Source organism: Lontra canadensis, unplaced genomic scaffold (genome assembly GCF_010015895.1).
Source record: "Lontra canadensis isolate GAN:19392208 unplaced genomic scaffold, GSC_riverotter_1.0 scaffold43, whole genome shotgun sequence".
Classification (NCBI taxonomy): Eukaryota; Metazoa; Chordata; class Mammalia; order Carnivora; family Mustelidae; genus Lontra; species Lontra canadensis.
In genome coordinates, this window is record NW_022631037.1 from 6,793,243 (window position 1) to 6,820,104 (window position 26,862).

Here is a 26,862-nt window from a genome sequence, read left to right on the forward strand (position 1 = left end):
GGTGGCAAGATTTCATTCCTTTTTTTTTGTGGCCGAGTAATATTCCAATATATATGTACCAAATCCACTTTGTCTTTCATATTTCTGGAATTGAGTAGAAACAGTTCTCTGTGGTCAGCTAGAATAATGCTAGCTAGCCCTTGCCAGTAGAGGGCACTGGAGGACCACTCCAGGAGGATGGGGCTTTTCACAATTGTGGTGTTTTCCTTCTTACTCATAAGGCAGGGCATTACTCCCGTAATTATGGGCAGCTTTGCAGTGACTCTTACCACCCTGCTGCTGGATGCAGCTTCCCAGTGAGTCTTTCGGGTGTCTTAGCATTCTTCCTTTCTAACCTCTGCCACTGACACCTCAGTCTTCTTCACAGTCCATTAGTCCCCAGCCTTAGCCTCTCCAATGAGATCTGCCTCTCACCCTTGGGAATCGAGGATCTTTCCCAGTTTCTTACTGTCCCTCAGCCCTAGAGGTAGTAGCTCTTTCCTATATTTGCTATTCATTGTTTAATGTTCTCTTTACCCATCTTCATAGTTAAACCCTTTTCACTAGGCAATAGTTATTTATATTAATTTTTTTCTCTGTAAATTACTCGTGTAGTTTCTGTCTCTTAACTGGACCCTGACAGTTACAGAGAGCTTCTAGAATTTTCTTTTGTGACATGGTTGTTTGAGCAGGGATTTTAGGATCACTTAGGGTACTGGGAAAAGCGCATAGAGTCATTTCTCTGTTCTTTATGTGTCGCCAAGATGCCAAGAGTACCTGGGTTTAGTGGCAGGACCTTTTGATACTAATGAAGGGTATTATGCATTTTTAGATATTAAGAACCTATTGTGAAGAAGTTAAACAAAACAAAACATTGGATGAGACTCCAGGGGAAACCTTTATTTCCAGGTTAGCATTTCTCAACTCTTTTGCCAAAAGCCCTAGCTGCTTTATATGGAATGTGACATAGAGGCAGGAAGAAAGTGAACTGGGGATTGAGAAAGATGCTGAGCTTTGAGCTGAGCTCATTCATCCTATTATCTACCTTTATTTAACTGGTGGACACCACTAAGAATCTGAAATAGTGTTTTATGTCTTCACTGTTTATCCTCATGACAGTTAGGTGACCCAAGTCATGTAATCTGTCCTCAAGACTGAGCATTACAACAAATATAGTATCTGAAATGTATGTTAGAGTGATTTTTATAAATGACATGACATAGATACATTCCATCTCTTCAGGAAGTTAGGAACAAAAACAGTCAAATACCAAAGGATGAACTTACTAAGATGCAGGTAACATTATAAAGGAAATATAAAACTAAAGTGCCATTTTAGTTATTTATCTCGTTATAGAGAAAATTATCCCCAATCTTAGCAGCTAACTCTGTAACAATCACTGTTTAACAGTTTCTGAGGGATGGGGATTTGGGAGAAGTTCAGCTGGATGTCTTTGGCAGGGTTTCTTATGAGGTTGCGGTTAATACGTTGGCTAGGTTCGTGGTTATCTAAAGGCTTGACTGGGGCTAAAGGTTCTGATTCCAAAATGACTTATTTATATGGTTGGTAAGTTGGTGTTGGCTATTGATAAGAGGCCACAGTTCCTCATTAACTGGACCTCTCCAAGGAGCTACTGGAGTGTCCTCACAACATGGTGACTGGCTCCCTCCAGAATGAGTAATCCAAGAGTCAGTAGGGACAAAGTCTTTAAAATTATATGCCTGTGAATTCTGCTAGAAACTGGAATTCTGGAATCACTCAAAACAACCCTGATAAAATGTAGATGTAGGAGGAGACTACATCAGAGCATTAACAACAGGAGGTTACAAATCACCAGAGGTACCACTAATACTTAAAGAAGAGACGAACAAATTAAGAAGAGTACCATATGTCTAGATGAGAAGGCCAACACTCTTAAAAATATCAATTCTACCTATATTAATATATAAATCTAATGCTATTCCAATCAAATTAATACATTACTCTTTGGTCAAGGATTTTGACAAATTGCCTATATTAGTTAATTAGGAAAAATAAATGTCATAAACACTGAATGTCTGAATGTCATTGGCAAGACAGTTCAAGGAGAATACTGTAATGTAGACAAACCCAGCTTATGTGAAAATTAAGCATATCAAAGTCAAGGGCTAGCTGTAATTTTAGTTGGGGAAGCCCAAAATCAGACACCGTCATAGAATAGTTTGCAAGGGGCGCCTGGGTGGCTCCGTGGAGTAAGCCTCTGCCTTTGGCTCAGGTCATGATCTCAGGGTCCTGGGATCGAGACCTGCATCAGGTTCTCTGCTCAGTGGGGAACCTGCTTGTGATCTTTCTCTTTCTCTCTCTGTCAAATAAATAAATAAAATCTTAAAAAAAACAGAATAGTTTGCAAGATCTGTATAATTTTTTTAAAGCCTGTATGGCAAAATCGTCATAGCAAGGTTGAAAAGATAAATAGGAAAAAATAATTGTATAATGTTGTATAATGTATAACTAAGGTAACTATCCTTTGTAAATTAACATTAGTAGAAATTGACTCTAGGAAGAAAGGGAGGCAGAGACTTGGAATATATCTTTTTTTTTTTTTTCTGAAGTGTTTTTTAGCTAGTCTGTGTCCCTTCCTAGTCTATAAACAATATATTACGAGAATACTTCTACATCACTTCACAGATGTCTACATTGTCTTGTTAGACATTTGAATAATGGATTCTTACTCTTGTAAGAGTCCCCCCATAATTTATTTAATTATTCTGGAACATTTAGGCTATTTCCAGTCTTTACTATTATAAACAATCCTACACAAAATTAATTACTTAGTTCCTTTCTTTTTTTCTGGCAAGAGAGGGAGAGGACAGTGGGAGAGGGAGGGAGACAGAGAATCTTAAACAGGCTCCATGCTGAGTCACTTTCTACTAATGCTTTAGGAAGGAGAGTTTTATCTTGCATTTACTCCTGAAGTATCCATCCTGTTTCTCCACTGTTACCAGCTTCATGCCTTCTTCCCAATCTGTTTTGAAGTTTTGTTTTCATTTGGGGATCATAATATTTCTCCAATATGATATTGTTGGCATCACTGGCTGGCCTCCACAGAGGGGTAATATAGGAACAGAGAAATTTAAGGAAGGAAATGATCACTGTAAGTCAAAGCCAACAAGGGGACTAGTACATACTCATCATTTTGTGTGTTGAACACAGCAAGAAAAGAGACATTTGCTTGCTAGCAAACTGGCCGGAAATGTCTTTCCTATGGGAGAGTAGAGAAGAGATGACGAACACTGTCCAGCAGATGACTCCATCTTTTACATAAGGTCCCTCCAGCTTACCTGGCTGGTTTGGTTCCAGTGTCTCCTCCTCTCTTGTTAAAACGTACTTTGACTCTTGGCAAGAATGTCAGTAGTAGAGGGGAGACAAGCTTGTCTCACAGATTTTTAAGTTAACGTGCAGTTAAAATAGCTGTCAAAGTTAACCCTGCCAGAATTCATGGCACTCATGAAACAAAGCGAGTAATTTGTTCAAAATCTTATTATCCCAGGAACATGTATATTAGGAAAAGGAAAATGAGGTGCTGCTTAATGTTCCTTGTAACTAAGTATATCTGTTCCCCTGATTCTAACTCATGGCCATGAGAAACTAGAGGACTTTCAATTGAAATGGGTAGCAGGGTATTCTTTGATGGGGGAAATACATATACATATACATATATATATATTTTTTCTATATATATATATATATATATATATATATATATATATACACACATATATGTTTTTTCATTCCATACCCTCAGTTTTTCCATAGCAAGTACCGTACAAATATGTTCAGACAACACCATGACGCTTTTATGAAACTGAGCCAATTCCCCATCTTGGCTTTGGAGTTAGACTGGATATGACTCAGTGGTTAGGGATGTACTGCCTACTTAGGGTACATTGATGGAAAGGCAAATCACACAATAGACGATGCTGTTGGGTAATGCTTTCAATCACTGGAGCTGTTTTATGATAAATATTGTATTCAGCAGTATGTATTATGCATGCATTTTGCAAAATGTCTGCAAACTAATCTCTGACAAGCACAGATGACAGGAAATACTTAATGCAGGATATTGGCAGCTTGTAGACATGCCGAAATCCAGTGCAGGCAAAATCTCTCTTACAGAGAGATGCAGGGCTTCACAAATGGGATGATAATAGTCTTCAGTGCCGAGTGCATTTTCATTTATCCAAGGACCTAAAATCCTTCCCAAAAGTTGTCTATTCTTTAGTGTTTAAATGGAGCTGGAGAGGTTAAGTGATTTTCTATAGTCTTCCAGCAAATCTAACAGGTGAGTTCTGACATTATATGCACAGAACTCCCCAGTAGGCATCCGGCAAATTTTGTTCCTGCCTACCCCACATCTAGGAAGTTATGGGGGTGCTTAATTGCTCATTACAAATGTCAGATGTTTGCAGGTGTAGAATTGAGATGGTCTAGATCTAACCTCAAATTAATCCATATCTTAGAGACCTAGCATTTCATCAGCTCCAAGTCTGTAGACATATGGAAACCATGAACTTGACAGGAAGGATTCAGGGACATATACCCTCAAGGGCTCTGAAAACTATTGAAAAAATGAAAAAAATCATTGATTCAGAGATCAAGAAGGGACCCTTGGGATTGTCTCCCTTAAACACCTGCCCCTATCATTTTAAAGATGAAGAAGTGGAAGTCTCATAAACCATCATGATCAGGTGACTTACCTAATACTATGCCATGGGCTAGTGCAGAACCAAGAAAAGAAATCAACCCAGTTCTTTCTTTTTCCTTGGACGTTTATAGAAGTTAAGGAAACTAGATTGCTTTTAAATCAGTTCTTTCCTGGAAATAGAAGGATGAGGTATCAAAACTTATTTCTTCAAATATTTTTTCAACCTTGCCTTTATCTCTTCACCTTCTGGCATTCCAATGATATAAATATTGGATATTTCCTAATGTGACTGTCCCGTAGGTTTCTGAGGTTCTACTCATATGTTTTCCTTATTTTCTCTGTTGTTCTGATTAGGTCTATTTTTTTATGTATCCTTAGTTCATGAATTCTACTTTCTGTCATCTCTACTATTTAGTCCATTCCCTATGTTTTTAAAAAAAAATGATTTTTTTAGTTGTATCATTTCCATTTGATCTTTATAACCCCTATTTTTTTTTTTAACTGAGATTTGCTGTTTTTTAATTGGCTTCAGGAGGATTTGTAATTGATTATCAAAGCATTGTTATGATGACTGCTTTTTAAATTCTGGGCACATAATTCTAACCTCTGATTTATCTCAGCCTTGGAATCAGTTGATTGTCTTTTCTGAGCCAAGTTGTGATTTTCCTGATTCATGGTATGATGAGTTTTTAATCTACTGTATTCTGGACACTTTGGCTGTTATGTTAGGACACTCTGGGTTCTATTTAAATCTTCTATTTTAGCAGGTAGTCACCCTGTTAAAGGGTAAGCATGCATGTCCTGGTGTACTCTTATGGGGGGTGGCTCCAATAAGAGTTTGGTGTTCAGCATGGTACTGGCATAAAACCAGACACATAGACCAGTGGAACAGAGTAGAGAGCCCAGATACAGACCCTCAACTCTATGGTCCTATAATCTTCAACAAAACAGGAAAAAATATACAGTGGAAAAAAGTCTCTTCAATAAATGGTGCTGGGAAAACTGGACAGCTACATGTAGAAGAATGAAACTCGACCATTCTCTTACACCGTACACAAAGATAAACTCAAAATGGATAAAAGACCTCAACGTGAGACAGGAATCCATCAGAATCCTAGAGGAGAACATAGGCAGTAATCTCTTCGATATCAGCCACAGCAACTTCTTTCAAGATATGTCTCCAAAGGCAAAGGAAACAAAAGCGAAAATGAACTACTGGGACTTCATCAAGATCAAAAGCTTCTGCACAGCAAAGGAAATAGTCAACAAAACAAAAAGGCAACCCACGGAATGGGAGAAGATATTTGCAAATGACAGTACAGACAAAAGGTTGATATCCAGGATCTATAAAGAACTTCTCAAACTCAACACACACAACACAGATAGTCATGTCAAAAAATGGGCAGAAGACATGAACAGACACTTCTCTAATGAAGACCTACAAATGGCTATCAGACAATTGAAAAAATGTTCATCATCACTAGCCATCAGGGAGATTCAAATTAAAACCACATTGAGAAACCACCTTACACTGGTTAGAATGGCCAAAATAGCAAGACAGGAAACAATGTGTGTTGGAGAGGATGTGGAGAAAGGGGAACCCTCTTACACTGTTGGTGGGAATGCAAGTTGGTACAGCCACTTTGGAGAAAAGTGTGAAGATTCCTTAAGAAATTAAAAATAGAGCTTCTCTATGACCCTGCCATTGCACTGCTGGGTATTTACCCCAAAGATACAGATGTAGTGAAAAGAAGGGTCATCTGTACCCCAATGTTTATAACAGCAATGGCCACGGTCACCAAACTGTGGAAAGAACCAAGATGCCCTTCAACGGACGAATGGATAAGGAAGATGTGGTCCATATGCCCTATGGAGTATTCTGCCTCCATCAGAAAGGATGGATACCCAACTTTTGTAGCAACATGGACTGAACTGGAAGAGATTATGCTGAGTGAAATAAGTCAAGCAGAGAGAGTCAATTATCATATGGTTTCACTTATTTGTGGAGCATAACAAATAACATGGAGGACATGGGGAGATGGAGAGAAGGGAGTTGAGGGAAATTGGAAAGGGAGATGAACCATGAGAGACTATGGACTCTGAAAAACAAGCTGAGGGTTTTGAAGGGGCAGGGGCTGGGAGGTTGGGGGAGCCAGGTGGTGGGTGTTATGGAGGGCACATATTGCATGGAGCACTGGGTGTGGTGCAAAAACAATGAATTCTGTTACGCTGAAAATAAATAAATAACAAAAAAGAGTTTGATGTTCAGAGTCTTTGCTCTGTCTCTTGGCCTCTTGTTCCCTGCTGGTGTTGCCTGAGAGGGGCAGAAGGAACTTCCCTAGGCTGTGCTGCCACAGTATTTCTCAGTTGGAAAGGGGAGCCCCAGGCCTGTGAACAAAAGGAAGTTTATCACCAGTGATGCAGGCTCTCCTGGTATTATTCAGAGACTCCCATTTTATCCCAAAAGAGGAACAAGCCTACCTGAGCTGTCTTCTGTCAGTGGTTGAAAAATAGCTGTTCTGGTTGCTTTTCCTGCTGGCTTGTAGTAGAGTCTCTTAAGATGACCTGTTGCTGTTTTGTTCCTTCAGTTCTGGGACTCCAAATAAATTCGTCTTCTCTAACTACCTTTAGTCACCTTTGGCTTTATTTCCAGGGATTATGGTGGTATTTAGTGGGGGAAGACCAAGGATAAAGAAGTCTGTGTCATCATGTCTGGATCAGATGCCCTCTGATTTCATTTTTTAAATTTTTTTAAACTTTTTTTTTTAAGATTTTATTTATTTATTTGACAGAGATCACAAGTAGGCAGAAAGGCAGGCAGAAAGAGGAGGAAGCAGGCTCCCTGCTGAGCAGAGTCTGATGTGGGGCTCGATCCCAGGACCCTGAGATCATGACCTGAGCTGAAGGCAGAGGCTTTAACCCACTAAGCCACCCAGGCGCCCCTCTGATTTCATTTTTATTGTCATTTTGTTCTCACTGTGTGTGTGTGTTTGTGAGGGAGAGAGAGAGAGAAGACTTCTGTCTTCAGACAAGGGTATTGTCTTATTTGCCTTGACTCTATAGATCATTGGTAAACCCCACAACATTTGCTACAATGACTGTTCTTGGGGTGTGGGTTGTAGAGGAAGTGATAACAGCCCCACAATTAAACATTCACTTTGTAAGGATGTGGTAAGATTTCAGAGACTTTTGAACCTTGACATCAAAGTGGCTTGGAATTGAGACAGTAGTGTTTCTTTATAATCAGAACTCTGCCTTTCTTACATGAAGACTTTGATAATTTTACAAAAGGGCTTGCAGTAACTTTATGATCATGTATCATCCAAACTTCCAAAATAAATGAGTCCGGTGGGAAGTCAGACCAAGGGATGGGTCTACAGAGCACTTCACCCAAAAAATCTAATTTCTTTTTGGAATAATCTCAAATTTACAGAAGAGTTGGAAGTAGAGTATAACGAACTTCCCTTTTCTCCAAACCATTTGAGAGCAAATTGCCATAACCTGCAAGTACTTTAGCATGTGTTTCCTACAAACAAGGACATTTTTCTGTAGAACTAAAGTATCATAAAAATGAGGAATTCTGTATTGATACATGGGTACCATCGCATCTCAGACTTTTTTTCTGAGATGTTTTGCTATTAGTTCCAATAATGTCTTTTCTGGAAAGAGGATTCAGTGCAGAATAATGCATTGCATTTAGATATTATGTCTCTTTTGCCTTTAATTTAGAGCAGTTCCTCAGTCTTCTCTTGACTTTTAAGACCTTGACTCTTTTTTTTTTCTAAAGATTTTACTTATTTGAGAGAGAGAGAGAGCCCATGTGTGCACAGGGGGAGGGGCAGAAGGAGAGGAATAAGCAGACTCTGTGCTTAGCGTGGTGCCTGACGTAGGGTTCAGTGCCACAACCCTGAGATCATGACCTGAGCGGAAATCAAGAGTCAGAGGCTTAACTGACTGAACCACCCAAGCCTCCTGGCCAGACATTGACTCTTCTAAGAAGCCCAGGCAGGGCCAGCTTTATGGCTGTGTGACCTATCTAGTCACATGCGGACCCACACTTAGAAAGGTGCCATATTTGGTTTTATGCTGTGATGTTACTTCTTGAAATTTTTAGTAAGTTTTAAACAAGGTCCCTTTCATTTTCATTGTGTGCTGGGCTCCACAAATCATGTAGCTAGTTCTGAGACGAGTCCAGTTATTTTATAGAATGTTCTTCAACTTGTCTGATATTCACTATGGTTCAATTGGGGTTATATACCTTTGGTAGAATATCATAGACACAATGTACATTCTTAACTGCTTTCTGTCCAGTAGCACATCATTTTAATGTTACATTAATGATGATACTAGTTGGATCACTTGGTTAAGATGGTATCTGCCAGGATTCTCGACTTTGTAATTAATATGTATTTCATGGAAGGTAATTGAGACTATGTAAACATCCCATTCCTCATAAAACTCTCAATTCGCTGATTTTTTAAATATCTGTATGCATGTAGATTACAATTTTATTCCATGTTTATAATCAGTTACTATCATTATTTATTTTAGTAATAAGATTGTCTCAGATTTGATTAATGATACCCCTAAAAATTGTCTTCTTTGTTCTTTTAAAAATTTTACATAATTTTTGATACATTGCCTTATTTTCTAGTATTTTCTAGGTATTTCATCTCATCCTGTATCTTCCCTGAAATCACCTATCTTTTTAAGGAGTCCTGATTCCTTTATGTGGAGAATGGTATTTTAGAAATCATGATCTAGATGCTAAGATATTTAAATAATATTGGGTATCTCTGCTCCCAGACCCTCTCAGTAGCCAGTTAGGCATATGCGCACGCACACACACACACACACACACACACACATCTATGTATACACATATATACACATTTATGTATTTGTCCCTCCATCCATTTTGAAAACCATGAGTTCACACTGATTATCTGTAATTCAAATCTAACACCACAAAATGCATTCCAGTTTTCTTTCTTTCCATACTTGTAACTCTCTTTTCTGACAGTGAGAAACTGCTCCATTATCTTTAAAAAGATTTACTTGTTTGATCAATTTCCTTTTTTAAAAAATTTTTTTAAAGATTTTATTTATTTATTCGACAGACAGAGATCACAAGTAAGCAGAGAGGCAGGCAGAGAGGAGGAAACAGGCTTCCTGCTGAGTGGAGAGCCCGATGTGGGACTTGATCCTAGGACCCTGAGACCATGACCTGAGCTGAAGGCAGAGGCTTAACCCACTGAGCCACCCAGGCCCCCCATCTTCTATTTCTTAGAGGAAATCTGGCCAAAGACATTTCAGGTTTGTTTCTACTGCATTCTACTACCTCACAAATTACAAAGTAGGGAAGTTCCACCATAAAGTCAAGGTCCAATGATGTTTCAAGAAAATTTCAATGAATAAAAAACATATGTAGGTTCATATTTAGTCTGTATCTGAGACCAAATGGCTATCCAAGTGTCTCATATCCAATCAGAATTATTGAACTTCTCGATTACAGTTTACCAGGCTCAATACTACTCTTTTTTCTTTTAAAGATTTATTTATTTATTTATTTATTTGACAGAGAGAGAGAGAGAGAGAGAGATCACAAGTAGGCAGAGAGGCAGGCAGAGAGAGAGGGGGATGCAGGCTCCCTGCTGAGCAGAGAGCCCGATATGGGACTCCATCCCAGGATCCTGAGATCATGACCGGAGCCGAAGGCAGTGGCTTAACCCACTGAGCCACCCAGGTGCCCCTCAGTACTACTCTTAGGAAGTTATAAGAGTGTGACATTATTTTCCTTTCCACTGGGAACTCCTGTCTTCCCTCTCTGCCTCACTTCTATAAGCTGCTTAATTCCAAAAAGGGTTTTATAACTCGGCTTTCTAACTTCCTTAAGGGGTCATCAGGCTTGATCTCAACATTGTCGTTTCCATCACCTTAACAGTCCAAGTTTCCCATCTGAACTATTACCCTGTTCATCTCCAGTCAGATATACTCCCCATATACTCCAGTTCATCTCCACACGAAATCATCTGGAACCAATCAGTACAATTATGTAAATCCTTCAGAGCCTCAATCTCTGGTATGAATACTTCCTGGGTTTTCTTGCTCTAATTGAAACCTTGTTATGCCTAAGGACCTTGCTTTTCTTCTATCCTGCTATGTGGTGGCTGCTTTTTTCTTTCTATAGCTTGTGTTCAATGGAGCTTGGAAGAGAGGGTAAATGTTTCCCACATGTCTCATTTATTAGGTTGGTTTTCCCTTCCCATACTGCTCCTAAATCCTGTTACTTTTTTTTCTAGTCCATTCTGTCTTCAACTTTCCTGCTTTCTGAAGTGGCTCTTTCACACCCTGACTCTTCTCAAATTTTTCTTTCTGCTCTCCCCTCCTTACTATTAACTTGACCTTGCTAATATCACTGATAAAATAAAAGGAGTCCTAAGGAACTACCTCATGAGACGTATTTTTCCTCTTCCCTGTTAAGATGGCTACATTTCTGTCAGCTGTCTGCTCTATTTAAGACTGGTCCTTCCGCTTATATGCTAGTTGGCATTCTTTCTCCTTCAAGGACTTTAATCCTGAACTTACTTCTTCTTTTCTTGAATCCTCCCCTTCTCCCCACCCAATGTGTTTACTTCATTATATGTGGTAGCTGGCCTCTAAAATGATCTACCAATGTTTCTTGCCTCTTGGTATTCACACCTTCATTTAGTCCATTTCTGTGTTGTACACAAGTTTGTCTGCATTGTCAGTAGCCAAAAGGATAATATGTTACTTCTAAAAATTAGTTATAAAAAGACCCTGAATATTCTGTCTTGGATTCTCTCCCTTCCACTCTCTCTCTCTCTTCATTCACTCTGGAGGGATCCACTGCCATTGTCACTCTGTATGTCACTTGCTAAGGCACTGGTGCCCCTGGTCAACAGCAATGTCTGTAAGCTGAAAGAAAATCCTCTATACCAGTCAAACCTTCAGATGACTGTACTTCCAGCCAATATCTTCATTGTAACCTCATGAGCCAGAACTACCCAGAAAAACTGTTCCCTGATTCCTATCTTATAGAAATGGTATGAGAATAAATGCATTGTTTGGAGCTGCTAAACTTTGAGATAATTTGCTATGCAATGGTCAAATAACTAATATACCATATAATCATACTTGTATATCTCACCTTTCAACCAGGCCCTCCCTTAATTCTGCTTATCTCTTTAGCTCCTGCCTCATTCCCCTACTCTGTTTGAAAACATTGCCATGCCTTACTTTCCTAGAGTATTTCAGTTCATTCCACTTAGATTTGTCATGTTAAGGCTTCTGAAGACTTCAATGTTACATGCAGTGGTCCATTTATATTTCTCATTGCAATTGGCCTTTCTTTGGCAGTATTTAACTTGCAGAATTTTCTTGGCTTGGCTTTTAGGACATAACTCCCTGGCTTTTCTCCAGTATTACTTACCACTCAAGCCTGTACTTCTCCTCCTCCTCCTTCCCATCTTTAAGCGTGGAAATGTTCCTAGAGCTATTTTTTTTTTTTTTAAGATTTTTATTTGAGAGGGAGAGAAAGTGAGCTTGCATAGCTAGTGGGGGGGGGCAGGGAGAGGGACAAGCAGACTACATGCTAGGCATGGATCCACACCCAGGGCTTGAACTCAGGACACTGAGATCATGACCCAAGCCAAAATCAAGAGCCAGATGTTCAACTGACTGAACCACCCAGGCCCCCCTGTGTTGTTGTTGTTAACTGTTTTAGTTAGTTCTCTTAATTCCCCAGCTATTGATCCTTTAATTACACCATACCTATCACATTTGGAAAGTCACCTAATGGATAGTTAAAATTTCCCAAATGGGAAAAAAATCAATGTTGAGATTTTTTTTTTTTCTTGTTTTGATTTGGGGAACAAATATGGTTATTTATCAGGACTAAATGTAATTTCTCAATTTTTTCAGAATTCTTTCTGAACACCACTACGTGTATGCCCATCCATAAGCACGAGGCTAACAATAATATAGACATGTACGTGTATTTCAAAGTTTCCCTTATATTGAGAGTCCTGGTTTGGAAGTAGTTTCCGTCCAGACTCCAGGAGGCTGATTGTGATTCCATATGAGTAACTACTTGTAAGTTTGTGGCTCCAGATTCACATTGACTTCACAGGCGAAAGAATTAGTCCAAACTTCTCTGATTCCATGAGGCAACATCTGCTGTCACATACACATGTAAACACATGGCTCACATGCTACTCTCTTTGTTTAGAAGGGCTGTGTAGTGGCACACAGGGGAAGTTGGAGGTGACGAGGGAATAGGTACCTAGAGGGGTGTTGACTTTTTCAGTGCTGGCCTTTGTTGTCTCTGATGAATTCCAGGCTGCTCTACAAAAGAACAGCTTCAGAGCAATTGAAATTGAATACAAAACAGAGTTGAAGGTGAATCTTTTATATGTTTGTTCATAAGGCTTTCTGCTTCTGAAGGAAGCTTATGTGGATTCATACGTCACAGGTGAGAGCCATATAACCTTTTGTGTTATGACTGGTTATTCACTAGTCCTCCAGTTCTCTTCACACATTGGGTTTCTCTTGAGGACCCAGTACAGAAGTCTGATACACCTTTAAAAGAAACACACCCAGGGGTGCCTGGGTGGCTCAGTGGGTTAAGCCACTGCCTTCGGCTCGGGTCATGATCTCAGGGTCCTGGGATCGAGCCCCACATCGGGCTCTCTGCTCCATGGGGAGCCTGCTTCTCCTCTGTCTCTGCCTGCCTCTCTGCCTGCTTGTGATCGCTCTCTCTCTGTCAAATAAATAAATAAAATCTTAAAAAAAAAAAAGAAACACACAAAGTTATGTAAATGCAAAGTTTCATGATATTAACAGTATCATCTGACTGCTCACAAGGAAGCAGCTGTTATGTAGGTCAAAATATTATACGTTATCTTCAGAATTAAAATTTGGCATTAATTTTAATGAATGAATTAATGTGTTTAAGACTTCAAAAGGGCTAGCATGAGAATACATAAAAGTTGTTGTTACGGCAAGATTAATAATTGGGTAATAACGCATATTCTGAACTGTCTTAACTGCATCAAAACTTTCTAAACTGTCTTTTTACCCCACAAGACCCACTCAAAGGAATAAAGATTTGTCTTGATTGACTCTGTTAGCACTAGTATTTAATTCAGAGTAAAATTAAAGGGGAACATTCTGCTGTGGTAAATCTAAACATTACGTGGAAAACAATTGAAATTTGTGACGTATATTTTCTCTTACTTCAGTCATGCTTAGTCTTACCCAGCATGGAATCACTTATTCCTTTAGTAGTTCATATTTGGGTTTGTTTAAATTCGATGAAATTTAACTCAATTTATTAAACTTTCTGGAACCTCATCCACTTTGTCTATGAAATGAGCAAGGTGGTTCATGGTGACCCATACATTTCCAGGTATAAAATTCTCATATTTTAAAGACATGTTTGTTTAAACCATAGTAGCATCATGCAATGTGATTGTTGCTGGTGGGAATATAGTGACATGGGATATAGATACGAGTTAGCATATCCTTGCCCTCAAGGATCTCATGCTGGCTTCAGAAATAGTTCACTACTATAATACAGAGTTAAGCAAATATTTTTGAGAGGTAAAAGCCACATGGGGTGGGGAGAATAAAGAGAAAACGATCATGTCCAGTTTCATGGGTCAGGTTGTATGTCAAGGTGATGGTGGCATTTGAGATGGGTACTGAAGGATTTTGAGAGGTAAAGAGTGCAATGAGAAAAAGACGATTTTATTAGGAGCACACATAATCATTTAGAGATGGGAAAGCAAAGCACGTGTTCAGAAAATTGAGAGTATTCTTTCAGTTTGATTTGAATGCAAGATACATGCAAAGAAGTAAGTTTTTTGTTTTTGTTTAAGATTTTACTTATTTGACAGAGACAGCAAGAGAGGGAATACAAGGGGGGGGTGGGGTGGGAGAGGGAGAAACAGGCTTCCCGCTAATCAGAGCAGGGAACCCAATGTGGGGCTCGATTCCAGGGCCCTGGGCTCATGACCTGAGCCAAAGGCAGACACTTAACCACTGAGCCACCCAGGTGCCCCAAGAAGGAAGTTTGAAATACAGCTTGAGGCCCTGTTCTGGAAAACCATAATGGTCAAACTGAGAATTCAACTTAATTCAGTGTGTTTGGCGGTGGGGGTGCGGGGGGGATCTAGTAAAGGTTTTTAAGTAGAAAATTGAAATGAATAGGAAGATTATTCTGGCTAGAATTTGGAGAGATGATATTGGGAGGTAAGGAAAGAAAACAAAGATAAATAGGAGGAGTCAGTAGCAATACCATTCATTCATTAAAATCACTTACTGTGTGTCTACTAAGTGCCATAGTGCCTATTCCTTATTGAATATATTAAAGATTCAATGTATTAATTTTTTTACATATTCATTTAACTTGTAGAGGGAAAATAAAAGATGCCTTTAATATGTACTCAAGGACAAGCCTTATTTTAGTATTTGAAATAGAAGAGGGTTGGGCTCTGGATAAGTAATAATAAGACTCAAGATAAAGTCCATCTCAATAAGAAATGTTTTCTAAAAGGTTTTAGTGGCTGATAGTGCTAATATCTTTATGAGATAAGAACATTATTATTACTCGACTTACTTGTATGCCTTAAGCTATTATCATAGCTTATGATAGAATAAGCTATCTCTTCTGTTTAGAATCATAAATTATACTAAAGCACTTATGAGTTATGATTCTAAAGAAGATTCCCCCTAGATGTGGTCCATGGTGCCAACCCTCTCCTAGTAGGTTTCTAGGTAAGGCCCATGAGTTGATGAATGAGCATTTCTGGAAGGAGTGGCTTTTCACTTCCAGGTGCCAAAAGACCTTTGTCTCCAGGTAACAAGAAACAAACACAAATAATACAAAAATTATGTTTTTCTATCAGGGTCTGAAGTAAACAAGAAAGGCTCGATGAACTGAATTCCCGAGAGAGAGAGAGAGAGAGAAGTCACTTAGAGCTGAGTGGAGAAAGTGCCTGGTTTGGGTATTTCCAGGTAGAACAATTGAGCCAACATTAAATAGAATTTTGCAGGGATGAAGAGAAACCAGGTGAGACTTTGAGTGACAGTGTGGTGGAACAAATTAAAATCTATACATAACCAGACTCAGTCTAAACATTACATTCCTTTGCTATACCCCCTTCACACTAAAGTTTTTCAAGACTATATGGAGGAGGGTCTAGAAGGCAGATAATTTTCACAGAAATGTGCACATTATCACATTATTTAGATTCTATAACTCTTTTGTATTTGAATTAAATGATGAACCAAGGGGCGCCTGGGTGGCTCAGTTGGTTAAATGACTGCCTTCAGCTCAGGTCACGAGCTTCTCAGGTCACGAGTCTGCTTCTCCCTCTGACCCTTTCCCCCTCTCATGCTCCCTCTCTCTCTCATTCTCTCTCTCTCAAATAAATTTAAAAAAAAAATCTTTAAAAAAGAATAAATGATAAACCAAAAACTATTGAAAATGTGGCCCAATCCCACTTCCATTTCTAATACTATGAAGATCAAAGGGATTGATTTCTTTTTTTTTTTTTAAGATTTTATTTATTTAATTGAGAGAGAGCACAAGCAGGGGGAGCAGCAGGCAGAGGGAGAAACAGACTTCCCGCTGAGCAGGGAGCCCAATGCGGGACTTGATTTTAGGACTCTGGGATCATGACCTGGGCTGAAGGCAGACACTTAACTGTTCATGCCACTCAGGTGTCCCTAAAAGGATTGATTTCTGATAGTGTTTCAGGAAGTTGGAGGTTGGGTTAATGGGGTAGACTCAGACTAATTAAAACTGCAGCCTAACCCAAACCCAATGTTGGAGTAATGTGAATGCTCAGCCTTCTACCATAACCTTCAGACATAGGAAAAGATTTTCATTTTCTGAAAACAAAACAAATATATTCTGTTCTCTACTGTGCTTTTAATATACAATGTCCAGAATATAATAAAAATTACAAGGTATGTGAAGAAGTAAGCCTCAGCCTGGGCCACACCTGGAACAACTAAATTAGAATCTGTGGAACTGCTCTTTGAAGAGAATGCTTAAATGGAGGAGTGGTATGTGATAGAGAAGAAGGAACATAGGAGAGTTGAAGGAACCAAGGTTGTTCTCTGTCATGAAGGCCGGGGAGGTGAAATGAGTTAGGGAAAGAAAAGTCATCAAATGTTACATAAGAGAGAAAGCAGGGTATAAACTAAGATAGAATCCTATTGTTTTCTTTATTTCTTACAAAATAGTCTCCTCTTTTGTAAACCAGAAGTAGAGTTTATAAAAACTCATGACTCAGTCTGTGGAAGTTTTAATTTGCCATTGAGAATTTGCAAGAATTCAAATATGTTCTTGATATTTCAAAGATTGCTTTTCTTTAAATGCCTTCTTTCTCAAACTGAGTTAGGCCATCTCTAAAGACAATATTAACTTCCATTGTGTCTACAAGATTAGCAATTTCTAATAAAAAAAAAGGCGGCACAAATTATTCCTTGTGGCTAATTGTACTTTATCAAGCTATTGATTTTAATCAGAAAGCTAATGTGGTAGGCTGCAAGGAATGGAGAATTAACCAGATGCTCATTGATAACTTAGAAGAGAAAATTCTACATGAAAAAGCAATGAATATTTCCTCTGTTATCCTATTTAAACAGATGTTTTGCCTAATCTGCATTCACTTTCCTCACTCTCTTATCTTTGACCTTTCTTTTGAAGGTATTCATGGAAGAGAATGTCAGTAGTTACCTACCTGCTGTGCTTCCATCTGTCCTAAGCAGTGCATGGATACACACAAATTATATTTTCTTTGTATGACTTTGAGTGACAGACACATAACCAAGACTTCATAGACAGAGAATGATCAGATATTATCTTTTTTAGTCCCAGGATAAACTATAGCATCATCTTACATCTGGATGGTTTATGTAAGGAACAGGTGCTTTCAAACACTTCAAACTAGAAATCCTGATTTCCAGATTCCTCAGAGGTTTCTCAAAACAGATTTTTAAAAATTTTTATTTGGCCTGCACATTTGGCCATTTTGTTGTTAATTTTCTCTGCCTGGACAGGTGGGCTGTGATAGAAAGAATAGCAGTAATTACTTGTGGTATGGCTTGATTATTTTAACTGCCCAGTCAAGTAGGTCCTCTTATTTGCAGTCTCAGGTGTCCATTGATAATTTGGGATTAAAAGCTCAATCTGAAAAGAGTTTGGGCTCTTTGGGATTTGTTTCATTCTTCATATAACTTGGTAATTTTCTAAATAGACAGGGACCTGAAGCAGATAAAAATATTTCTGATGTCTTTCCATATTTTATAAATAAAGATATATTGCTTGCCCACAGGGGGCTTTTGATACCAGTTTCTTAGTTGGATAGCAGAGGAGACATGGCAGAAATAGATTGTTTAAACCAGAGACCTTAAAAAAGTGAAGGGTCCACCCCCAAGTTTTAGTTTGTATCTAGGGCTCTGAGCAAGGACATATATTAACATTATGGAAATATTTCCAGGATGGTCTAGTGATATAGTTCATGGCATAAAGGAACTTAATTTCTTAGCACATACCTAATTTCTAACAGGTACGTTGGGGATGCAGCCTTCCCCTATCGAAAATGGGCAGAAAACTTAGGTTGGAATTGATACTATTTGCACACAATTTGGGCACAATATTCCTGAAGCCTAATCCACTTGATGAAAGTGGTACAATGAAATAAATCCCCGATGTCTTCCTGTCTGAATATATCCATCCCTGTAAAATCTAGCATCAAGGGTAAATTATGTATTGGTGCATGACACATTCTTCTACAGCTCATTGCCTTAAAACAAACACTTATTGTCTCACAGATTCTGAGTCAGTAATCTGGGAATGACATAGATGAATGGTATTTCATAAGTTTCACTCCAGATGTTAGCTGGGACTCTTATCTGAAGGCATAGCTGAGACTGGGGTTGGAAGGGCAGGGTTCGTTTCTAAGATAGAAATTTTAAATTGAAAAATGTAACACTTGAAATATAAACTTACTGGATGGACTTAGTAATAGATGGCGGATGGCAGAGATTGATAAAAATTGTTTTTTACAAAAAAGGTCAATTATAATTTTAAGAGACTAACTTCAAATACAACGATGTAGGTAGCTTAAACATAAGAGTAGAAAAAGATACACAATGCAAACACTAATCAAAAGAAAGCAGGACTGGCTATGTCAGTATACTGGAAAGTAGGTTTCAGAGCAAACAAAAAAAAATTACTGGGATAGAGAGGGACATCAGTTAATGACAAAGTTGAGTTTAATAAGAGGATATAATGATTTTAAATATATGAGTACCAAGTAAGAGAATTTCAGAATTCAGAAAGCCAGAATGATGAAACAAAGGAAAAATACACAAATCTACAACTATAGTTGAAGACTTAAACGCTCTGATGTCAATAACGTAGAAACATTTGACGGAAAATCAACAGGGATGTAGAAGAAAGAGCTCAACACTCAACAACAAGATCTAATTAGCATTTATAGCACATGCCATCCAGCAGCATCAGAATCCACATTCTTTTCAAGTGCACATGGAACATTTACCAGGATAGACCATGTTCTGGGCCATTAAAAAAAGCCATAATAAATTTTAAAAAATTTAAAAAAATGTTATTTTACAATAATGAAATCAAACTAGAAATCTATACCAGAAAGATAACAGGGAAACCCTACACATTTGGAAATTAAAAGACATAGTTCTAAGTATTCTAGGGGTCAAATAGGAAGTCTCAAGGGAAAGCAAATCAATATATTTGGATTGGGTCCAAGGATTTGTATCTCTTACAAGTTTCCGCTTGATAATGATGTTGCTGGTCCGTGGTAGGGGTAGGAGCAGAACAATGGGGGACCACATTTCGTAAACAATGCATGTGGGGCATTAGTAATGTAGAGCTCCTCTCCCAAAGGTATTTATATTGTGCATATATTTTTTATATTATTTGCACCTACTTATAAATTTGTCTCTAATAAAGTTTAATTTACATTTATGTCCCTTGACACCCATGAGGATGTTTGTATGTGTACATGAACTTCTGCCTGGCATCCTTGCTGCTCAACACGTTTATTACCTGCTCAGCCCCTGGAGACCTGTTTGTGGCTCCTATTTGAAGAGGATATTTGAGGGATGCCTGGATGGCTCAGTTGTTAAGCGTCTGCCTTTGGCTCAGGCCATGATATCAGGGTCCTGGGATCGAGTCCCACATCAGGCTCCCTGTTCTGCTGGGAGCCTGCTTCTCACTCTCCCACTACCCCTGTTTGTGTTCTTGCTCTTGCTGTGTCTCTTTCTGTCAAATAAATAAAATCTTAAAAAAAAAAGAGTATATTTGAGTGACAGTACATACACTATATGGTATAATATTTGCTATTACTTGATACATGTGAACTGAGAAAACCGGCAAATCCTCATACAGTTGTACTTTTCTTAAGCAAAAAAGAAAAAGAACAGCAATGACAAAAGTCTTCTTTGCTAAAGTTACAAGCAAATATACAGCTCTTCACAAGGGTCCTATGCACTTTTAAAATTTAATAAAAGGTAAAAATCTACAAATGATATAAATTAATTTAGTAACATGTCACTATGTATGCCAGACATTGGATTTAAAGTGTATATTATTGTCTGTGATAGCCGCACTATGTTCACAAATTCCATAATGCTTTTGTTTCAAAATGTTTGATCTAAGAAAATAATAATTTTGGATAAGTTAGGAAATCTTGGCTGATGGTTAGCTGGATTAAGCCAGTTATTAGCAACTGGTAAAAAACAAAACTGCAGTTTTATTCTGAAAAATATTTTACAACTTTTAGAACACTTACAAGAATAAAAAATACTTTTAGGGATTTAAGTCTTCTTTTTAAAAGATTTTATTTATTTATTTGACAGAGAGAGATCACAAGTAGGCAGAGAGGCAGTCAGAAAGAGAGAGAGGGAAGCAGGCTCCCCGCTGAGCAGAGAGCCCGATGTGGGACTCGATCCCAGGACCCTGAGATCATGACCTGAGCTGAAGGCAGTGGCTTAATCCACTGAGCCACCCAGGCGCCCGGTTTACGTCATTTTTATTAAATCATTAATTGTCACTAACAGTAGAGCTATATTTAAAGAAGTAAAAATTGAATGAAGTTGAAATTGAGTTTTTTTTTTTAATCCAAGCCTTGCTTTCTTTCATCATATTTAAGTAGAAACCTTAAACTTTTCCTTTCTATGAAAGTTACAAGGCCTCCAGCCTCCTTGCCCATGATTACCTAGTGAGTGCAGAAAAACCTAGGCCTAAGAATCAGAAGCGTTTATATTCCTGCTTATACCTATTAAGAACAAACATAGCTACGACTATGTCCAGGAGTAAACCCAAGACTGATGTGTGCCAAGACAGGATGTGGAAAAATCCTCTACAATGTCTTGTCCGTTAATTCTAAGGACAATAATATGGCAACTAATTGACTCCATTAACTGACTCCCTCTGCTAAGCTAATAGTTTAATCAATATTCACCACCTAGGTTTACTGTTAAGAGGCACAAACACACTTTTCCCCTTTATGATCGGTAGTCTGTTTAATTACACATTAAGATTAATTTCCAGCTTTATAATGGGGGGGAGCTGTTTTCCACTTCTTAGCAATGAATTTAATTTTTTTCCTGGATTGCCGGAATGATGGAGTGAATAAATGTATTTGTTTTCCTTCTAGCCAGCACTTTTGAAGCAGCCACACTATGGCAGGTAATTGATGTAGGCATGGGATCCCAATGACCACATAGTCCTTTGGTCATATAAGCAATGCAGGTTACATCATCCTGCTTATCCCCTCTGCTCTTTTGACATGGACTTCCCAGCAGTCCAATGGAGTCTGTAACCTACGGTCCAGACTAAGATGAGGTGATGAAGTTTTCTGAAACGTTGATACCTAGAAGAGATGGGAATTAAGACTTTCATTTTAGTCCAAGAAAGCTTTTCTTTATCACTAAAGAAAGAGGCTTAAAGTTGTTGAAATAAACTTTTCATTTTTGAGTCGTCTAGAGATGTAGAAAGATTCTGATAGTACCGAGTCACCATATACTCAACAACCAGTTTCCTTAATATTTATGTCTTACATTTGTACGGTACATTTGTTACAATTAATGAACCAATGTTGATACCTTATTATTATCTGGAGTCCATATTTTATTCTGATTTCCTCAGTTTTTACCTAATTTTCTGTTCCAGGAACCCATCCAGAAAACCATATTCTGTTTAATTGTCATATCTCCTCAGGCTCTACCTGGTTTGTCCTAGTTTTCAGAGTTTCCTTAGTTTTGATATCCCTGGGTTTTGAGAAGCAGTCAGTTTGTAGCATGTCCCTCAGTTGGAATTTGATATTTTTCTCATGATTAGATCGGGGTTGTGAGGTTTGGGGAGGAATAATCACAGAGGTCAAGTGCCATTCTCATCACATCATATCAAGGGAACCTACTGTCGGCTTATATATGACCGCGGATGTTAGCCTTGATCAAGCCGGCTTGAGGTCTTGTTTCACAAGTGCCTCGACTGTAGAGTTATTCTCCCCCACTCTCTCCTGTACTCTGAGGAAGCCACTCACTGTACAGAACCCATGCTGAAGGAATGGACAGTTATGCTTCATATTTTCAACGAATGATATGTATGGGCATAAATTATGTAAAATTTCTCTGCATGGAAGATTTGTCTGTTGTTCTCCATTTAGGTACTCAGTCATTTCTTTACATCAGTATAGACTGAGGGGTACTTAGGACCAGTACTACCTTATTTCCTTAGTGAATACGTTGGTGCTCAAATTGTTCTGCTTTAGCAATTTTGAACTCTTTCAGTTGGCTCTTATGTCCTTTTGACATAATTCCCATCACTGTGTTTGTGTGTGCATGTCTGTGTTTTATTCAACACTTCTTTACATTCTGGCACTCCAAGATGCTCCAGGCTCGTTTTGTATATTTCCTGCTCCAGGGTTGGAATCAGCTACTTCTTCAAAGAGTCCTGGTTTCTTTTCTTTTGGAGATGGCATTAGAAATCGAGATCTGGGGGCGCCTGGGTGGCTCAGTTGGTTAAAGCCTCTGCTTTCAGCTCAGGTCATGATCTCAGCCTGCTTCTCTCCCTCTGCCTGCTTCTCTGCCTACTTGTGATCTCGTTCTCTGTGTCAAATAAATAAAATCTTAAAAAAAAAAAAAAAGAGAAATTGAGATCTGAACTCTAGGTGTTCTTGGTGCTACCAGGGAGTCATTGTTTCTAGGCTCTCTAGCTGAAAGGAAAAGGAAATATAATGTAAGTAATGTAATTAGTATATATGCACATTATCTATAAATATCTTTATATGTAGCCATCTGTATCTGTGTTAAACTAAATGTAAATTCATATTGATGTCTCAATCCTCTAATCCATTAACATGTGGGTTATTCTTGCGTTCCCTCCTTGCTTATATGTAATCCCGAATCCAGTACTGATCAATCTGATTCTATTTGCATCCATTTTCTTAATTATTTAATTTAAGTATATGTGTATAGTGGTTTCAGAATTGCTAACTGATACCTCCATGAGAAGCAAGTTTATCATCTGGAATATAGTGCTTCTACAGTTTCTTTTGTTTTCTTCTTAGTCTTCCAGACTACACTCATTTCTTATCTAATTGATCTTTCAATTACTGATTGATACAGGGGTATTGAAGTCTTCAACTGTAATAGATTTTCCCGTTTCTCCTACAGTTCCATTAGTTTTGTCTCGCTTGATTGTTATGAGGATTCCCATTTATGTTTGTTACGTCTGCTTGGAGAATTGACCTCTTCATTATATAATACCCCTCTTTATCTCTGATAATTTTCCTTGTTCTAAAATACGCTTGGTCTGAAATCATTCATCTTTTGATTTGTATTTTCATCGTAAGTCTTTGTCCAACGTTTTGCATCTAATGTCTTTGAGTGGCTATATGAAAATAGGTTTCTCATAGACAACATATTGATCTTTAAAAAAAAATTCAGTCTGACAATCTCTTTTAATTGGTGTGTTTAGACTATATTTAAAGTGGTTATTGATACAGTTGGATTAATATCTATCATACCTGTTTTGTATTCATTGCTTCTATCATTTGTTTCTGTTTTCCTCCTGACTTCTCTGGTTTTAGCTGAGCATTTTGTATGATTTAATTTTATGTCTGTTCTCTCTTAGTGTGTCAGTTATACTTCTTTCAAAAAAATTGAATGGTTCTAGAGCTTACAATATACATTTTAAACCTATTTCTAAATAACACTCTCTTCTCTGTTCTGCACATTATAAACAATAGAGAAAGTATGACTGAATGGCACTTTTCTGTCAAGAGATTATCATCCTTCCACCTCAATAGACTCTGCTCTCTGCCTCTTTACCCTTGGAAGACTGGATGTGGTATAACATCTCAGTTTCTTCACTGATTTTGGCACCTTCGAGCAGTTTTAAATCTGCTTCTCTTCTTAAAAGGAAGAAGTCTGTTTCCCAAAACACATTTTCAAAAGTATATTTAAGGTGATTGGGATGGAATATTACTCACTCATCAAAAAGAACGAAATCTTGTCATTTGCAACGATATGGATGGAGCTAGAGTGTATTATGCGAAGTGAAATAAGTCAGAGAAAAACAAATACCATATGATCTCACTCATATGTGGAATTTAAAAGAGAAGACAGATGAACATACAGGAAAGGGGAAAAGAAGAAAAAAGGAGTGAGGAAATAGCCATAAGAGACTCTTAAAGAGGGTGCCTGGGTGACCCAGTGGGTTAAGCCTCTGCCGTCAGCTCAGGTCATGGTCTCAGGGTCCTGGGATCAAGGCCTGCATTGGGCTCTCTGCCCAGTAGGGAGCCTGCTTCCTCCTCTCTCTCTGCCTGCCTCTCTGCCTACTTGTGATCTCTCTGTCAAATAAATAAATAAATAAAATCTTAAAAAAAAAAAAAAGAGAGAGAGAGACTCTTAAAGATAAAGAACAGACAGGGTTGGTGGTGGGAGGTGGGTGGAGGGATGGGCTAGATGGGGGATGGGGATTAAGGAGGACATTGGTTATGAGGAGCACTGTGTGTTTTATGTAATTGATCAAATCACTGAATTCTACTCCAGAAACCAATACTGCCCTGTATGTTAACTTACTAAAATAAAAAAAAAAAAAAAGAGAGAGAGAAATGATTAGGATAATGCATGAGGAGATTTGCTGGATGTGTTCTATTCTTTTTTTTTTTTTTTTTTAATTTTTTCAGCTTAACAGTATTCTATTCTTGATCTGGGTAAGAGTTACATAGATATGCTCACGTTGCAATAACTCATTTATAATTCATTCCTGTTTCCATATGTATGTTACATTGCAATTTAAAAAGGTTACAAAATAAAAATATAATATAGAGGAGGAAATTTTTTCAACAAATTTACACTGTTAATTCTATATATATGTGAATTATAATTGTGATATAAAACAATACAGTCTCGTAGATGCCTTGGCAAGTATTTCTCAGTTTTAAGAAATCTGCAGGTCTTTAAAAATCTTGTGTGTTGGAGTTTATAATGGAATCCTCTAAATATATTTCAAATTAAGTCTTATTCTGCCTGTTTTCTAGACTCTGCAAGCTTGTTCTTCTCACAGCTGGGTTACTTGACCTTGCTTCCTGATTGCAGTCTGTCAGAGTCTCTTGAACTAATTCCTAAGCAGGAGGGATTTAAGGAGATTTAACCTAACCTTCTGGGATTCAGATTCTGGTTAGTCTCGCTCTTTTACTCTAGCTCTGGTCATGTGTCCCAGTTTTGAAAGCTTTCCTTCTGTCTTGTTTACTGTATCTAACTAGTGACTTTGTGACCTGTCACTTACTCTGCTCTTTGTAAGATGGACACTCTGCCTTTCTTTGTTCCATTTCCCCTGTTACTTTCCCAGTTACTGAAATAATGTATCTAAACCTTGGCCTGGTATTTGAGCTCCTACTGCCATCTTACAGGCTCCCTTGATCCAACAGTTAATCTTAGTAGGTTTCAAGGTAGTATCTGTGCATAGTGTTTCACTGGTACCTTCCCTGCCAACTTTTCTGCGGGTATCTTTTGTTAGTTTTCATTGTCTCTGAAACCAATTGCTGTTCCCTATTTCTACCCATTGTCTATTTCCATATGGGCCTTTTCTTGACATATCTATTTGTTTGACTTCCTCCCAAGCCCTTGCAGAATTTATGGATAGAGGATGTTAGAAATGAAGGAGAGCTCAGAGTAGATGTACACGATCTTTTCCTTGTAAAGAGGAAGAGACAGAGGTTCAAATAAGTAGATGGCTGGGTGATATTTTCAGATATTACTCTAACAGAGATAATAGTTTTAAAATCCTTCCAGAAATGTTTTCCTTTATGGTAATCTGGTTTCTGGTTCAAGAAGATGCCTAGATGTTTGGACTTGAAAGCAGCTTAATAGAGCTCTGTTCTCTCCAGCAAGGTATGAAGAACATAGTCAGAATGGCCAAGCCTCCAAGGGGTTGTCGAAGTTTCCAGAAAACTAGTAGTTTGGTAGAGGCCTAGAGTTGGCACAGAAAAGCCACATTTGGAAACCAGGTTAGAGAGAAGCCTCTTATTGTCACAGTGGAAAGGAAAAGGGGGCAGAGGATGGTCCTTGATAAAGTAAAAATGACTCTGATGAAAATGTGAATTAAAAAAAATATTTGTCTGACAGAGAGAGAGAAAGCACAAGCAGGGAGAGCGGGAGAGGGAGAAGCAGGCTCCCTGCTGAGAGGGAGCCAGATGCTGGGGGTTCGTCCCAGGACCCCAGGTCCATGATCTGAGCTGAAGGCAGATGCTTTAACCCACTGAGCCACCCAGGTACCCTGAAAATGTGAATTTTGAATGAATGAACATTTTAGTCAATAGGTGTAGAAAGAATAAAACTGAACTACTATTAGTGAGTTTAACAATTTTTCCTTTTTAACCAAAATGGAAATTCAAGAGCAACATGTGAGCAGTTCTAAGAAATTAAATTTGTAGTTTTGTGGATGTCAGCTTCAAAGGAGATTTTCACAGGCTGAGAGAACACTGTGTGAAATCATGGGGCATAAGGATAGCCCATAGCCCCAGGGAGACTACACAGGGGGTGAGTTCACAACCAGCTTTTTTTTTTTAAATTAAATTTTTTAATTAAAAAATTAAATTTTAAATTAAATT

The 26,862-nt window shown here is 38.2% G+C and overlaps 1 pseudogene; it reads left to right on the forward strand.

The window, feature by feature from the left end:
- The first annotated feature begins 243 nt into the window (after window positions 1–243).
- The window catches only part of LOC116875966, a 135,264-nt pseudogene continuing 108,645 nt past the window's right edge, over window positions 244–26,862 (forward strand).